The following is a 16,462-nucleotide window of genomic DNA, read 5'->3' on the forward strand; positions in this document are numbered from 1 at the left end:
TCATCCTTCATCCATTTATTATAGTTTTCTTTCTAATAAGAATTATAGTTGATTAAAAACTTGGATCAATTTTTAGAAAGATCAAAATAACTGGAGACAAAAAAAGACTATAGTTCAGAATGAGAAGTTAGGCTTATTATTCATACAACAGTAACCTGTAGGTTCTTCAGAGACATCTCAACTCAAATATCCTCCTGCGCTTAACACCAGGAGGTGGGAAGCAAACCAATGAAGACTGTGTGCCAGGAACATTCCTCAGTAGAAATCTGACTCACAGTCAACGTGCCCACTTGCCTGGGACCAATCATCATGGGTAGACCTGGCCAAGCTTCTGCTTCATATCCAGGCAGAGGGGCCTTGTCTTCTAGAGTAAAGGCTCTGATTAGCAAATGAAAAATAAATGTGATCTTTCATAGCACTCAGGCTGTTTACTGGCAAAATGGGCACTTACTTGCAAAGAGCCAAATGCTCCAGAAGGACCTGCCCCTCCAGACACCTTGCTCAGATGTCTGACACAGGGCTGCTATCTGCCCACATGGAGCTGCCTGGAAATCTTAAGTAAGAGTCACTTCTTTGGACCAGACAATGAATGCAGTGCCTTTAAAAGGTGCCATAAGCACCTAACTAGAGACCTAAACTGCATGGGTGAGATGGAAGATTCTGTTTCCATCCTTCCTTCCAGATTAAATGAACAAGTATTTTCTATCATTTGAACATAGGCCCACGAGAATCAGGACCTTGGCTGCCGTGTTTACCGTGAGCTCCCAGCTCTTATCATGACACGTGCCAGAGAAAGGTGCACAAAGAATACTGTGGAATCAGTGAATGTCAATTAAACGAATGAATGAATGAATGAGATAATGCATTGAACATTTCACGTGCACCATCTAGTGTATACTTTCTGTGACCGAGGTTATTAATTTTAAGACAGCATTCTGCAAAGGGCACTGCTAACCTGCTTTTGGCCCGAGTAGATGCCAGAATCCGATTCTACTAGGTCAGGTCCACCCACACCAGATATCCACTTGTGAGCACACCTGAGGGGTTCTTAATTTGAGATTTATGATAAAGTTAAAAGCCATCGATAAGGATCAAGGATGACCGATCCCATGCTTCTAATGAGAACAAGTTCCAGAATCGTAAACATAGTCATACAAGAGAGACTGTGAAGGAGAGACAGTGGGTTTTGTATTGGTTTGTGGTTCCTTTTTACTAAAAATCCGATATACAACTTACCTACTGCGGCTAAGGTCTCTGCATGTGTCCCCTTAGTACATTTTATTGAGAGTTTTGTGTCGTTTTTGTCCTTCAACTCCCCTTCTTGCTCGAGTCCACAGTGTGATAACAGAGTCTCCAGTCTCCGTTAATGTGCGCTCTGCTCTGAATCCTGTTTGCACGTCCTGTGCCACCCCGGGTATGACCGAGGGGACGCCTGCTGAGGGTGCTGGATGATAAGAGGGGTTCGTCAGCCTCTTTGCAGGAGAGCAGAGGGGACCTCTTCTGCTCAGAGTCCATCAGAGCTTGCATTCCCCCCTCGTGGACACCACATCTCCTGGGCATCGTCGTTAAACACGTCTGAGATGAGAGTGGCTGAGGCATTGCCGTTTCAGCCTTCCATGCCTAGAGCCCTTGCAGACACCTCCACATCTTACTTCCTGTAATTCCTATAACTGCTCCGGGGCCAACAATCATTATCCCATTTTTCAGAATTTGCTAAAAGCGGACTTTCCCTAGGTGCAACCCATAAAACATTAGTCACCCAGATGCTTCACTTTGAAAAAAAATATTTTACGATTAAACGTGTTTGGAAAATAATGCTTAAATCCCCTTCTTGAATATTCCCAGTGCACAGTAATCCTGAAGTAAAGACATTTATTTAACTTCGTTTAACCCAGGGTTTCTCACACTTTGATCTCTCTGTTCCTACGTAACTCTTTTGGAAATGCTGGCTTAAATCATAGAAGAACAAGTAAGAACAAGTAGGAATAGGAAAGGGAGGTAAATCTATGGCCTTTTGACTTTCAGACAGCCTGCTACACAGTATACCTTCTTTGACTAGTTCATTAATATATATGTTTATCATAATATACACAAGTCTATCATAATGTACATAATATACCACACAGCATACCACAGCTGCCTTCATTCTTGATATACACACACACACACACACACACATATAAATTTATCTGAGTATTTAGGTAGAATATTGAAAGGAGAAAATATAAATGTAAGGGGAAAATAGACAGGACCATTTTGGGGAAAAGGGGAAATAGAGACAAGTACAAGGGACAGAAAAGGATTATGTCCAGGCCAAATCCCTCAGTAGTGACTTAGAATAAGTGGGGAAGATTGAGAAAGCAGCCCAGCAGAGTTCAGGCTTTGGGTCTTACCACTGACAATGTCCTTCACATTACATGGCACTCTACAGTTTGCAAAGCACCTGTAAATGTACCATAAAACTGGATTCTCATAGCCAACATTCATAAAAGCAAAAGATTCTGCTTTTATGAATGAGGAAAGAAGTTACCCACATGTCCATATAGTTTGTACTACAGTTGGGAGTCGGACCCAAATCTCATTATTTTAAGTCGGGGGTCCTTCCAAGGCAAGGCTGTGTGGTCAATGAGGAATGAAGCTAAAATGGACAAGGAATAAAATCTGGGGACAAATTAAGATGTGAGAAAAAGCTGAAGGTCATTCATTTCACGACTTCCCCTGGAGCTGGCCGCAAATTGCCAGCCCACTTACGGGGTCTTGCACAGAGCTGGTGTCCTATTCAGACACAGGAAGCACACTCACTCCTTGGCTTTGCCCCTGAGAGATGTTACCCCACCTTTAGCTGAGGCCGGTGAGACATTTGGGAATGTTAAGAATTAAACGAGTTTGGAGTAAAGATTTTCATGGGTTGGGGTCCCTCCTCAGAGAGCAGGCACAGGAGTGTATAAGAAATCGGAGAGGCTGGTGAGTCAAGACAGGATTAGTGTTCCAGGGCTTGGAAGAGGGAGGATTTGAGAGGTAATCCTGAGCTAAGAGAAGAAAGGTATCTTGGCAAGTGGTAAAATTAAGTCTGTATATAAAAGGGGAAAAATTCTTCAAAAAAGTGAAAAGCAAGTGTTCAGACATCCCAAAAGGAGAAACTTTAAAGGAGTCCTAATTAAACCATGATGACTGAGTCATAAATTATGTCCACAGTGAAATAGAATGTACTTCCTTCTCTCGTGCATCATTTTCTTAGAATTTCTTTCGTGTGCATTTTCCTGAAACATCAAGCATTGCAGAAAGATTAAAAACTGGCTGGTCCCATTGACCATTATGTGAAATGAAGCATAATCACTGACCTCACTCTGAAAAAGAAAAGAGTAGCAATGGCTGCCTTTCTGGACTCCTGTGCCTATGTGCCATCCAACTACCCCCAAATAATTGTTTTCCCAGAAAATGAAAGATGAGTTTCTAAAATCCTGCCTTTTGAAGTAGAAGTAAATCTTTCCCTTTGTTAATCTTATCCAGATTTCTTCCTTCACCTCCGCAGAGGGCTAAGGCAACAGCTCCCCCATATTTTTAGGGACTCCCACTTTTCCTGGCAACTTACTTCTAGGACTAGCAGGACTAGAAATTCTCTGATCTTCCTCTAGGAGCCAGTGATGCAAGTTAGGATGTACATATTCGTCTGAGCATGGAGCATGTCTGCTCATGCCTTCACCCCAAGTAAAATACTTCAATTGTGTCTTCGTCACCTGCGGGATAAGGTCAGAACTTTTTAGCACAGCATAAAAGACCTTCGTGATGTGCCCCGAATCTACAAGTCTTGTCTCAACTGACAAATCCCTACTCCCCAGCTCTCACCCCGAGCTGCGGACTCACTGAGATTTTTGCTTTTACTCACACAGGTTAGCCATATTCTCTCCCACTTCCAAGGTTTGGCTTAAGACATTGCCCCAACTGGAAATGCTGTCACCAAAGCTCCCACTCCTGGGTTTTTTGTTGGCTCACATTCTTACGATCTAGGACTTAGGTCAGGTGTCATTTCCAGGAGTTTTTCCTTTATTCTATCCACCCCGTAACTCAGTCTGCATTAGATAAACACCATTGTGTACACCGCCATCACACTAACTATTGTAATGGTCTTCTGATTGTCTCCCCATTCTACATACATTACACAGTTATTTTTGGAGCACTTGTTAGATATTGAATACTCAATGGTGAGCAAAACAAACATTTAGCTTAAAGTCTAGTGGAGAAAACCAATGATCAAGAGACCACATATAAAAATAAAAATATTCACTATGGTAAGTGCTATTAAGGAAAAGAAAAGAATTCTATGGGTGCCTAATATGATAAGCAGGTGAAGGATTCTTTGAGAAAGTGATAACTGGGCTGAAATCTAAAGTAGAAATAAGAGTTAACTAAGTGAAGAGAGAAGGACACATTCCAAGTAGATGAGGGAGTCCTGCCTTTATTTATATCTAAACAATGACAAATAGAGGCATAAAAACAATGTGTTTGGAAACCGAAGGCATGATGATTGGAGGAGAGATTTAATAAATCAATGTTCTCGGACACACCTGAGTTCTGAGACTGCCTCATGCCTCTACGTTATCAGCCGAAGGACTTATTCTGAAAGTCATTGGATCTGCCTAATGAGTCTGATGGGGCACCCGCTCTTCCACTGCTCTGGGCCAAAGAAAGCTGTTTCGATGATCAGTCCCAGAGGACCACGTGCCACTAAGGGACAGTCAGGAGGAAGTCAGCAAGAAAACAGCCTCTTGGAAGTGGAGACCAAAAGTCTGGGGCCAAATTATCTGAAAATTGAGGGCAACGTTGGGAGATGGAAGAGGAAGTGAAGATAAAAGGAGAGAATAGGAATCATGCGAAGATAATGTTGGCCCTAGAAATAGCTGCTGTTGAATTCTTTAGTTTGGTCAGAAGCCAGGCATAATTATTCAGAGTCACAACTTATTCTAGAAATGGTAAGAGGAAATCGGAACCCTTGGGTTCCGCATAAGTAAAGTTTGTTTGTTTTTCCAGCCCAAAGTGTGTGTTTGCTCCCAAGCCTTAGGGCTGTTTGTCCCTGTTAGGCTTCTTGGGACTAAGGGAGGAGTTCCCATGGAGAATGGGTCTCAGAACTAGGAGTCAAGCTGGGACCAGTTTTATATGAGCAGTCTTCTCCAAGGCAAACTTAGGAAATGTTTGTTTGTATGTTTGATAGTAAAAATGGCATTATTGTTACCCTGATAAAATTAAGTCATTTTCTCTTTCATTTTTCTAACAAACGATGCAGGAAGCTTAGTAATTAGTTTTTTTTTTATCTCTTAAACTTCTAAAGTGATGCCAGGAACAGATACACAACCACTCCTCTCAAAAGGGAGTATTACCTTTCAATCTGGAAAAGCATGAGGAGTTGGTCTCTGTCTATTGTTAGTCAAAGCCATTGTCACTCACGTAATCACAGGCAGCTGCCCCATGTTGAAGGAAGGCACTTATTCAAATATCTGCTCTTTCATGCTACTCTGGCCTCAAGTACTAACCTATAAATCCATATTTGGCTTTCAAGAGGGCTCCCGCCCCCAATGTGTTCCAGAAACACTCACTGGCATGTGCTATAAAGTGTCTCTGACTAGAACTCAGCTACCCAAAACCTCAACTTTATAAGGAAGCTTTAAAAAACAAAGAAAAAGTAAAACATAAAAGTCCTATGTGCAGCCAGGATCTGTAGTATAAGTTTCATGAATGAATTTTATACACATCGTTTGAAGAAACACATTTCCAGATCTTCACAGAAGCAAAAGGATGGTAAAGGAAGTACTAACTCTGAAGCTAGGCAGATCTCGGTCAAGTCCTATCCTTTCCAATGATCAACTATGTAAACTTGAGTGAATTTTGATAAGAAGCAGCTCCTTAGTCCTTACTTCCTCCATCCGCAAATGGGCACTACGAAACTTCTGCAGCTAAAAACTTGTCGATATGATTAAAAATTAGAAAATAAGATCTCAAAGTTAATTCTTACTTATTTAGTCTTATTTCCAACAACAACATGGCAGGTTTCCTTCTCTGAATTCCCCCAAGTCCAAAAGTGAGTAGGCCAAGAATTCATGGCAGGAAGAAGTTCCCCCAGGTGGTAGTGAGAAACGACCCCTGCTCAGCTGACATCAAGAAAAAAGCAGACTCTACAACTCAAATGCTACATCTGTCTGGAGTAGATCAACTATAGGACTACTGTAGCTCTGAGGGCAATGCAAAAATTCAGCAAAATAAGAATCATTCGATGCGACAATTCCTGCCCCCAAAAGTTTGCATTCTATCTAGAGTATTGTAGTTAAGAAGGCAGGTAGAAAGAAAGATTTTGGAAACATTTTCATCCCTGATTTTTCAAGTTCCATTCATTCAACATCCACCAAATTTGTATTGAGCACCTGTCATGTTCCAGGCACTGTTCTATGCTTGAAATACATCAATAAGCAAAACAGACAGAAATCTCTGTCCTTGGAGACCTTAAATTTTCAGAGAGAACAGGCAGTAAACAATGAATACAACAAAGAAGGGCACAGTATACTATGTTACAAGGTTTTTAAGTGTGTTGACAGAAACATAGGACAGGGCTGATGAAAGTCAGGAAAAGCAGGGAGGGAGAAGGGCAGGTTATGATTTTAAGTAGAGTAGTCAGGGAAGACTCCAAAAAAGTTCCATACTAAAAGGAAAAACCCTCTGATGTGTGCAAAACCCAAAGGAGGTGAGTTCTGGGAACTAAGAAATCACAACTCTTTTACCCTTATTGAATTCCTAAATTGAAATTTAACTTTTTATCTCACTACCCAAGTAGAATTAAGTTCTTTGAGAATGAGGTCAGATGTGTCCCACACCATGCCTAGGATATCGAGTAACATTTACATGCTCATTCTATTTTGATGAATGAATGAATAAATAAATAAATAATGAATAAATGAAACACTCTCTTCTGAGAAATCATGGCTGAACTCCCTCTGACAAATTGAGTGTTTACCATTTTCCAAGTGGTTTCGTCATTCTGTCCCTGCAGAACAAGCATATGTCATTCATTCACTCTGTTTCTCTCCCAGGTGAATTTCCCATTCACTGTCTTCAAGACAGAAGGTCTATTTGAGCCAATACGGCACTTTTTGCTATGGAACACTATGCTTGGGCAGCAACATACCAAGTTTCCTCATCACTGAATTTCCTCATGGTTCCTTTTTGTTATGATGAAGACCAGAGGACCAGTCTATTGTGGTCGAGGGAACAGAGTCGCCAGCAGTAGGCGAGAAGAATTGAACTGCAGATTGAAACTCTCAAGACACAGTTTTCAGGAGGAGGCTGCAAGACGAGCAGGCACACACGATTTTGTGAACCAGCGGGTATAAGTAGTTTCAAGGACAAATTAGAGTGAGGCTGAGGTTATTAGATAAGCCCCCGACTTGCTGTGTGAATCTCTGTGGTTTTAATATTGATTCATTTCACCGCAAGCTATAGTAATAAGTTGAATAGGTTTACACATCTACACAAGAGCTGGCCCCTAGCCAGGAAACAACTAAAATACTAAATTCTCAACTGTAGAATGCTTTATATTATATGTATTTAACATAGAGCAGTGTTTCTAGTATTTGGACATCATTTTCCTATACCATATCAACAGTCTGCAAAATCTCAAGTTAAGAGATAGTATCATTAACAAGTACTGGGACAAAGGCCATCCATGCTTAAGGAAATTTGTCCAAACAAAAATCAAAACCCGAGTAACTGAATTTTGTGGACGTGTTTGTTGACCCATGGGGTTGATCCTGAATCAGTTCTCAAACATTTGAACTATATCTACCTTTCAATGCCTTTGTGTGAAGGTCCTTCATGGGCCAAACAGGCATCTGTTTCCTCTTTGTAGCTAACTTAGGGCCCCAGACAAATCCTTGAGCAGAGAACAAGCAGCCTGATAGATGTGCTGAGGTGCGCTCTCACTGCAAAGGGGATGGTTAGTGGGGTGGCCTGGGGAACATCAACCCGGTTTAAAGAGGAGATAAACACCAACTGCTGTCATTCAGGTTTCGTTTTTAAGGTGTGGCGGCAGTGTAGGACCACGTATCTGACAATTGCCCTGCTCCTTCACTAGAGAGAACAAGAGGGACACATCACTTCGGTGGGCCTGGACTTAACATCAAGCAGCACTGCCCTGCCCTGCCGGTGAGGCTTACTTGGTGCTCCCCTGCAGAGATCTTTCCAGACATATGTGTTGCTCAAACTTCTGGCCCATTGGCAGGGTACGTTTTGTTCGGCCTGCACAGAATTTTTTTAAAAAATTTTAAGAGCTTCCAGTATTTGAAAACTGGGAGGGTTCATATAAAAATATTGATATCCCAACTTGCCATGACAAATCAGAAGATCAGGCGATTAAATTGGTGAAAAACTTCTTTGATCATTTTGATAACTAGTTCAAAGCTGAGAATAACAGCCATCATTTATTGAGCGCTCACCAGAAAACTTTCTGAGGTCTTTGCAGATATTAACTCATTTAAACTTCAAACAACTCCATGAAGTGTATCCTATCGATATCCACAGATTACAAAAGGGAAAGCTGAGGCAAGAGCAGTTTGGTAATTTGCCAAAGGTCACACAACTGTAGGTAGTAGAAATCCAAAGAAATCCAAAGAGGGTTGACTCTGGAATCCCAATGCCTCAGTTCTAATCTACCCTGAATTTAAAGTTGGCCAAATACACTATCTCTTTAGAATCTTTCCAGTTTGGTGATCCTTCTTCTGGGTAATTACCTGGTTCACTTCTAGCTTCATAAGTTTTTCTTACCATATGTATATGCACATTGCACCTTCAGGTCCATACTATACCATGAAAAATAAATTTTATATTTATAATGTATAAACCACATTTTATATGTCCCGTAGCAATGATGTAGATACACATATATGTAAAAAATATTTATTTATCTGTTCAGACTCTGAGGGTCCTCAAGGAGCAGGGAAAACTAAGCTACAGACATCGGCAGCCGTTTGGTGGCAAACAGCCATGACTTGTTCCATCCAGGAGGTGACCACGAAGGGCGTGGGGAAGAGACGGATGTGGCTGTCAGGGAGACCACGAGCTTCTAAGCCTCCTAGTTTTCTGGATGCAACATGTGCTCTGACCCTAACCACACACTAAGTCAAGATTCTCGGATTCATCTCTGGCGCCTTCTCTCTGCTCAGATTCCTGGCGACTATTTCCGGCCAGTCACTCCCAGATCATCCTCCATAGCCTCTGCTTCAGCCAAACCTGGATTCTCCCCCAAACGGTGGCTCCCTTGGGCTCAATCACATCCTTCCTGCTTCCTCTGTAGTATCTTTTCTCTTTTCTGATGGCTCCTTTATTAATAAGGCCTGAGGGCTGAAATTATTTTTTCGTTCTCTTTTTTTTTTTAACAAAATAAATTACTTCCATGTCATTTATCTTATTTTGTTTCTGAATATTCTCACTTTAGCAGTGATTTTTGTTGTGCTGTTGTAGTTTTCTGGGGTTTGGGGTTTTTTTTACGGGGGTGGGGGGAGGAAGGTATTATTTGTTTAATGAAGCCAGGGCTGAAGACACTGTGGTGTCCCCAAGGCACTGCCTCTGGAGTCTGGAATTTTCCTTCAGCCCTAGCCACCACGCCCTTGGCTTCCTGTGGGCCTGTCTCAGAGCCCAGCAGCTGGAGAGATGCTGCCTCTCGTGACAGCCTCTTCACAGCCTCGTCCGGCTCCTGCTCCGCTGGCCTCTCTGGGAACCTTGACTGCCCAAATTCCCAGGCTCACCCTAGACACTCTCGGATCCCCGGTCTCCTTGGATAGAAATTCCTATCTTTATTTTCCAGCACTTCATAATTTAAATAGATTACTTTTTAGGGAAAGTGCAATTGATATCTTTCAAAATCAAAACCTTCTGGAGAAGCCTACTAAATGAGCACTCCTATAATACGATACTTGCCTCACTATGCCCCTAATTTTTATTTCGTATTTTTAAGTATAAGGCACTGTTATCAACACTGCAAACCCTGAAAGATTAGAAAATCCTTTGGCTTTCAATATGCTATAATTGAGCACCACAAAAGCAGGGCCCTTTGTTCTGCATACTGGTATATTCCAAGGGCTTAGCTTTTAACAGGCATTCAGGAAAAAGTTTACCAAAGGGAGGAAAGGCCTTATTATTTATGAATCATTACTATAAACTAGTAATTATATGAGAGGCCTATTGATGGAGCTTGTTAAATGTAAACATTGAAATAGTCTAATCTATATCAATGTCTTTTCAACCCGCAGTCACATCGTGAATTTAGGTTATTTTAAGATCTATCCCACTCTTTACTTTACTGAATTTCAAATAACCAAGGTACAGAGAAAAAACCTACAAGAATGCAAATTTTAAGAATGCTAATTTTCAATCTGAACATTAAATTCTTTTTTTATAATCTTCTAGTGCAAACATTACTTGAATTTTCAAGACAAAGGCTTTTGTTGGTATTCAGCTCAAAGGTATATACAATAAAATATGTTATTTGCTTAATATCATTAACTCCAAGTCATTCCTGGAAAGTTTTCTGGCCATAAAACCCTTCTCTTTTTTTTCTAGTAAACCCAATATTTAAGCAAAAAGATTGTTTAATCTCTTTATTTTACAGAACCTGGGACATAGTAGATACTCAATGAATGTTTGTTGAGGAATGAATTTAGTGATACTTTGCCATAGGGTTAATAGTATCCTATTTCAAAGGTTAAGTTTGACCAAATGGCCAGTAACATTGGCCTACAAACCCCCTGGAGCTACGATCTATCCTTAGAACATGACCATTGTCCTATATTTCGAAAGAAGAACTAAAAAGTTCAGCCTAGTTTATTATTTTGCTGAAAATGGGGTTGCAAGAGGTCTTAGTTTACAGCATCGATCTCAGAAAGGGTAGAGGTTGTGGGCAAGATTAAGTGGACTAGAAAGTTCTCTAGGTTTAATGAGAGTACTCAATGGGGGTGAAATTGAATAGAATTGATAAATTTTGGTCTTAAGACAGACACTGATATCTAGTGCAGGGCTTAAGGACTCTGTGTTTTTAAAATGGACTCTGAAGTGGGTTTTTTTTGCAAAGATAGCCAAAATCCTCCATCCTTCCTTGTACCCAGGCCATCTGCAATGTGGCATTGCATCTCCTCCCATGAAGATGTGAAGTCTACTTCCCCACCTTGAATCTGGGCTGATCTTTAGACTTCCTTTGACCAATGAAGTGTGGCAAGAGTAACACTGGGCCAGTTCTGAGCCTAAAAGGCCTTGCTTGTTCCCACTCATTCTTTTGCTTGCTGTACCAAGTGAGCAAGCCCACTCTAGTTTGCTGGATTATTAGAGATGTGTGGTTCCATCTCCCCTTCACCCAGTTGACAGCCAGTCAATCACCAGACACATGAGTGAGACCATGCAGACATACCCAAGAGCTGACTGCAGACACACAGTGAGCCTGGCCAAGATCAGCCAAGCTGAGCTGATAGGCAAAACCAGTAGTCCACAGATTTATGGGCAATGACAGATGGCTATTTTAAGAAACTGAGTATTGGGGTAGCTAACCAATGCACATCCTAAGTGATATTTCTATAGTCAAACAAGCCTAGGAAACGTTAGCCTAGAAGATAATCTGCAACTTTCTTGGAATAAAGAGACCAGCCTGAATGCCAGTCTCTATAATTCCCTTGTTTTTTGGCTCTTCTGCCTGTTAATTGAACACAAAGGAAAAAATAATTGGGAAAAGCTTATATTGACTTTTAGTAGCTTAAGAAAGCCACTGAAAACTATAAAAAATCATCAAGAATTATGACTTCCTAGGAGGCTTGGGGTTAATTTATGGAAATAACCACTAGTCTCAGGTGTACAATCCGTGATCATCACAAACTCTCTAAAACAGATATTTTAGCTTCTCCATCCCCAGAAATAAAGGGTAGAATTGATATAAAAAGCAAGCAATGGTTCTTAAATGTGTTAATTCTAGAGTAACAAGCTATGATATCACAATGATTTTCAAGTGTGTAACCTGGGGGCCTGGAAATAGATACTGAACTCTTTGTTTTCTAGCAATGGACATATTCTGTACTCTTTTTACTCCCTTGCCTAATAATAACACTGTATTTTAATAATGATGATTGATACCTGCCTGATACATGCCTGAGATTAATGGCTTGGTGACTGGACAGGAAATCGTGTGCATGTCCATAGGCACATATTAGTTATATCGATCACTTGTAATTTGCCTTTAGGACAACTAGAATGTATAAGGCAAGGCATTATAGAAAGTTATGTCTAGTAAGGAGTCAAGTTATTGAATGATCTCACATTTCCTTCTTCTTCAGAGGCTGATGAATGAGTATAACATGATACTAACAATCTGACAAGGAAAATGAACTACTTTTTCAATTAACACATTGATTAAAGATTTCACAAGTGCTTTTATTCTCCTTTTACCAGATAATTAGTTTTCTTATCGAAATAAAATAGCAGCCTGGCTTGGTCTTGCCTATTATAATATTTTTCTTAGGCCCCTGACATTTTGAAATAATAAAAAGAAAATAGCAGTGATCAAAAATGTAACTCTTTTTGAACTAATACGCTTGATAGTTAAAAAAATCATATCTTTTTTTCTTGGCATAAAGTAGATTTAGAAGAGAAAGTGTCTATGTTTTTTGAGAAACCTTTTCATCAGCTAGGTTAGGAGATGAAATAACCTTATCTCAAGTGGGAGAAGACTGAGGGAATAAAAGAAACCCTGGCCGTGTGTAGATTTTGGGCTTCATAAAGGTCTTTTGCATGCATGTAATATTTCCTTTGATCCAATTTGAGAAGTAGACAGGAAAGGTTTTATCACAGCATTGTATGGATGAAGAAATTGAAGTTCAGTGCTATCAACTTGCTGAGTACACAGGTTGTATATGCGAGAATCAATAATCAAATACATTTAAAACAAGTAGGCAACTGCTGTTCAAAACGGTGTATTAGACATACACATCTATCTCCTCTCTTTCTTGCACCTCCACTAATTTATTGCAAGGGAATAATATTACTAATTTAAAAAGATATAAACTCACAAGATAAAAGAGAAAGAGGGGGCATCAGTAGATTTGAGATTTCAATAAATTTCTAGAAAAATGGAAAGCAGATGCAGGCATGTGGATGATCCAAGTGAAGGAGCCTGTGGTCAAGGATAGGTAGAGATGGGTGAGTGTCTGAGAAGGAAGGTGATCTGTTCTGATTCAAAGAACCAGAAGAAAGCTTGCATTTGGGAATTCTGGGTACAACAGAGAGTTAGGCTAAACATGGGACAGGGGACAGTTGAAGTCTACGGAATACAGGTCAAGTCAACCTTCAGCCGGGAGTGGATGCCCCAGTGGATGGGCATTGAACCTTCCAACAAGGAGAGTTATGTCTTAAAAGTTGAATAGAAGATTCAAGAGAAGGAAGGCCTTTGTTGTGGGAGATGTACCTCAAAGAAATGTTCTGTACATTCTAACAGGATTTCCAAAGCAAAAGAACTGAACGCCACAAAATTAGACAATAAACAAGGTTCACCCTCCTCCATGGAGCTGCTCTTCTTAGAAACTCTCTGGCATATCTGACTTTTTAATTACACATATTTATTTTTTGGAAATTAAAAACTGAAGTAAGTTTTTAATTAAATTTTCTATCACATCAGAACTCATTTCTCATTTATGTTTATCATTTCATATTAATTATAAATCATAACATTTATAATTTATTCCAGCTTTTAAAAATCCCCATGCCCTAATGTAATTTTTTAAGGATGTGAATCAGTTACCAGGACTATCTTCACAACATCAAATATTATAACAAATGAAAAAAGTGATAAAGAAGACAATCTAGAAATGATTAAATAGATCACTTGCATAAAATTAAAGACTATAAGGCTAGTTAAATTTTTAAAATATGATTTGTTTTCACAAAAATACATCTACCATATATTATTGAATAAAAAATAAGTTATAAAACATATAAGAACTATTACTTTTTTATTTAAAAGTTATATGTAAATATGTATATATACAATGAGAAAAGTCTAAAAGATGTGTAGAGCTGAGATTGTTGAAAATCACTGTTAGAGTGGATTTATTATTTAAGATCTACTCTACAGCACTGAGAGGGTCCAGAAGACATATCTTTTACCACTAGAGTGAATAAATTCATAAAGGAAGCTCCGGCATCCTTTGTGATTGCCCTTCTCTGTAGGCCAGAACTTACAGTAGGACCTGGGGTCACTTAACTAGACAATCTAATACAGAGAGAGTGCAGTGGTCCCCATGAACCCATATCCACGGTTTTGCTTTCCGAGATTTCAGTTACCCACAGTCAACCTCCCTCCGAAAATGTTACTTATACATTCCGCTGGATTACTTCCAGTTTCTGAGTTGTGCTGCTGCGATCATTTTTGAATATATGTATTGAAGAACATATACTCATTTTTACTGGTATTTTCATTAACTTTGGCAAGAATCAAATACGTACCCTCTTTGATCCAGGAACGTAATAGATCTGTTTACGAAAAATTCAAGTCTCTTTCAGTAATACCTTTTCCCTAAGCTCCCAGATTGGTGTCCATTGGCCCTAGTCAAAGAGATGGAAAGAAGACAGGAACAAGGAAATTCTGACCTCTCTTTTACCCGCTAATGTTGGAACATCTTGCCGAAAAACTATTTTGGGCTATTATAGTTATATTCTCTTCCGAGAATAGATATGATGCTTTTTGTTTCCTTCACTTTTCACAAGTGTTAATTGACTCCAGTCACTAGTTTTCACTACATACTTCTTTGCTTTCATTCTTGATTATCTCTTGCTCATTCAATTTTTTTTTTTACATGACCTTTTAAAATGTACACTCACTGGAGAACTCCCTGGGGGACTATTTGGGTTGTTTTAGAGACTTCCTTTTCTGCCTCACAGGCTTTTAAAAATGCCCTTCCCTCTTGAGTCATACTCCTGTTTAGAATCCTTTCTTCCCATTTAAAAAAATATCTGCTTCAGTAAAATCTTGGACACATGTCTTACTATGTCTAGAATTCCTTCCAGGCAATGAAATGGTCATCAAGGCAGGAATTGATGAAATATTCTGATTCAGGCAAACAGTTTCCAGCTGCTTGTGTAGTGCTGAAGCCTCCTGTCACTATTATATCTTACTTTGAAGATGAGCTGGTTTTATATATCTTCATTAGAAAAACATATGCTAGACTGAATAGTCTGCAAATTATGGTGTCCTGGTATAGACCGTGGCCATGTGTTTTGGGATGCTGAGCTCCTTCCAACATTCCCCAGGTAGACATCACCTCCCTTGTCACCTGGTCAGGACTGCAACTCTGTTCTCTCCTCTAACCCCTGAGCTCCTTGACCTGGAGCAACAGGAAGCTCTGTGGTCCTCTTTCAGGCCCTCTTGACCTGGAGCAACAGGAAGCTCTGTGGTCCTCTTTCAGGCCCTCTAAAAGGAAACTGCTAGTTTTCCCAGATACATTAGACCATAGTTGGTACTCACCTTTAGGCCCCATCTACTCCATTAAGCTTCTCACTTTCAGACAGTTCCAGGTGAGAAGCAGTTAACACTCCCCATGCTTGTTGATGATCCCAGACCTCCAGAATTAAACTTTTACAGTAACTCCCTCACCACACTCCACTCCATTCTGTAAGTTTCAACTCTAGGAACAGATCTCTTGGAGATTCAGAGGTCATTTTTCTGGGGAGGATGATGGTGGGAGAAGTAATTTCCTGCCATTATATGAGGTCAGTGGTCCCTGACTCCCTATCTGTCTCCCTCTACCTTTGTTTTCCCAGAATTCCCCGCCATCCATCTTTTGAGGGTAACAGGACCATATCTGCAGTTATTTAGTTAGACCCAGAGAAGGAGCCTAGCCTTGATATTTTCATGGCAATTTTTAGAATTCAAGGGTGTATAACAATTTATTTGTCCTCAGCTTTGAACCTAAGTCAGCTCTTTTAAAATGATATAAAAGGACTCAGTCAATAACAGATTGCAAAGGAAACATATAACACAATGATTTGGGGTAGTTATAAATGCTATGAAGAAAATGAAATAGGACAACATGACAAACAGCAACAGGAATCACTTTAGACATAAAGGTCAAGGACAACGTCTTTGAGGAGGTGGTACCAGAGCTCCCCGAAAGATGGAAACCACCAAGCCCTCTGGAGCTCTAGGAGAAGAGCAAAGGGAGCAGCATGTGCAAAGACTCTGAGTTGGAAGCAAGCTTGATGATTTTGAGAAATAGAGAGAAAGCCAGCATTCCTTACAATATGCATTTTTGCCTGGGTTAGGCAACGCTACATCCTCATCCTCAGTATCTCACCCAAATGGCACCACTCATTTGTAAATAAGAGTACATTGCTGACACTCTCCTCATAATGAAGAGAAAAGATAGGTGATGCTCAGTGAAACCATTTCTAG

The sequence above is a fragment of the Pteropus medius genome, unplaced genomic scaffold, assembly GCF_902729225.1.
Source record: "Pteropus medius unplaced genomic scaffold, Ma_sr-lr_union100, whole genome shotgun sequence".
Taxonomy (NCBI): Eukaryota; Metazoa; Chordata; class Mammalia; order Chiroptera; family Pteropodidae; genus Pteropus; species Pteropus medius.